Source organism: Anoplopoma fimbria, unplaced genomic scaffold (genome assembly GCF_027596085.1).
Source record: "Anoplopoma fimbria isolate UVic2021 breed Golden Eagle Sablefish unplaced genomic scaffold, Afim_UVic_2022 Un_contig_3877_pilon_pilon, whole genome shotgun sequence".
Classification (NCBI taxonomy): Eukaryota; Metazoa; Chordata; class Actinopteri; order Perciformes; family Anoplopomatidae; genus Anoplopoma; species Anoplopoma fimbria.
The window spans coordinates 1-2,077 of NW_026547966.1; the positions used below are offsets into that span (position 1 = coordinate 1).

General features: G+C 38.4%; 1 pseudogene; it reads left to right on the forward strand.

The window, feature by feature from the left end:
- The first annotated feature begins 572 nt into the window (after positions 1-572).
- Positions 573-1,743, forward strand: LOC129114406 (GTPase IMAP family member 7-like; annotated as a pseudogene).
- The last annotated feature ends 334 nt before the right edge of the window (positions 1,744-2,077 follow it).

Consider the following 2,077-nt stretch of genomic DNA (forward strand, 5'->3'; position numbering starts at 1 on the left):
TCTTGAAAGAAGAAGACTGTGTGCAGACATGACTGCTTCTGCTACCAAAACCTCAACAATCATATTAATGTCAAATTAAACTTCCCTGTATGATCTTGAGCACATGAAGCAGAGAGTTCATTAAACGGTCTGTGTGTTTCTGAGAGGAGACCTCTGCGTATAATTCGCCTCCTTAATATGAACACTGAGAGAATCATAACAGGGAGAAGTTGACTGCAATGGAAACAATGGTGGTAAAAACAACGCTCCCATGATCCCACACTACGTTACAACGTCACCAAACTCCATCTGTTATTGTTTAATGAAGGCTACTTAACAGAAAGTTATATAAAGTGAGTTTAAAGAAGTAGAGGCCAAATACAGAGCAGTGTAACATCACTAACATATGAGTTAATGTCTTACAATAAGATGTAAAAAGTTATGCTGAATATAGTTCATCTCTATAAATGATAATAACAGACAAATAACCAAAATAATTTAATATTATGCTCTAAGCTGATTTCGAAAAAAAATATATATTTTTTTGTATTTGGGCTCATGTGTATTTTCTTATATATAAAAACAACCAAAAGACAAATGTACAGTATTATGATGGACATTATTCTCTTTCAGTGTCAAACAGAAGGAGAATTGTCATCCTGGGAAAACTGGAAGTGGGAAAAGCAGCCTGGCTAACACCATATTTGGAGATGAACTGTTCAAGATTGGCCACACTGCCAACTCTGAAACTAGTAAATGTGGAGCCATAACAAAATCTGTCAATGGAAGAAACATCACTTTGATCGACACTCCTGGTTTCTTCGACACAGATCGATCTGAGGAGGAGCTGAAGTCTGGAATAGTGAGGTGTATCACAGAGTGCGCTCCTGGGCCTCATGCTTTTTTCATTGTGCTTAAAGTGGAGAGATTCACAGAGCAGGAGCAGGCTGTCATCGCTAAAATAAACCACTACTTTTCTGAAGAAGTTCTCAAGTTTGCGACAGTTCTCTTCACTCATGGTGACCAGCTCGAGGAAGGACAGACCATTGAGGACTTTGTCCGTGGTAATGAACTTCTGAGTGATCTGGTGAAGAAGTGCGGAGGCCGCTGCCATGTCGTTGATAATAAATACTGGAAGAACAACCAGCAGGATGAATACAGGAACAACCAGTTCCAAGTGAAGGAGCTGCTCAAAACAATGGATAAGATAACTGAGGCAAACGGAGGAAGCTACTACACCAATGAGATGCTACAAGCAGTGGAGGAAAAAATAAAACAGGAGGAGGAGCTCATTAGAAAGTCACCAGGAAACATGTCAGAGGAAGAGATCAGAGAGAAGGCTAAAGACGGAGCATATGATTGGCTTTTCGACTGGCAGGTTTCACAACAACTATATTGTTAGGATGTTTATTTGGTTTTGTTTTGCTCAAAAGATAAAATGCAGCTGAGGAAGCAGACACACCAGGGGAAGCAGCAAAGAAGGCAGTAAAGGCTGTCATGAATGAACACTATCTGTCTTAAATGCACATTATAATACAGCCAAAGATGAAACAGAATCAAAACCATAAATTCACCACACTTAACCATTGAGCTGATCGTGTTCATTCATATGTAATATGTAATAGGTTGAATGTCTTGCCTGAGCTTCAAACTTTAAACTCAAAAGCTTTTTCTTTTTTATTAATTAACCGTACATACCTACTTACACTTACCTGTACTTAAGATTTTATAAAGTACATAAATGTCTGATCCATAATGTTTATACTTCATGATCCTTACCTATAACATATTTTTGGCTTTTTATGCAATTTGGATTTGCTTCTGATGTATTTTTGTATTTACTATTTTGTGTTGCACAGCAATTTGCCGCGTGATGAAAAAAGTTATACTGTTGTAGTGACCACTCACTAGCAGGACAATATTAGTTAGAATTCACAGCGAGCTAGCCTTGTTGACGTTATATTTACTTGTTAGGTTTATTCAACTACATTACCCATGGCCGTTAAGCGGGTTGATGAGTTAATGATGCGGGACAGGGGGAGCGCTTGTTTTGTTGTCAGCGCGAATGCAGGTTGTAATAAAGCCGACGGTTATTTTA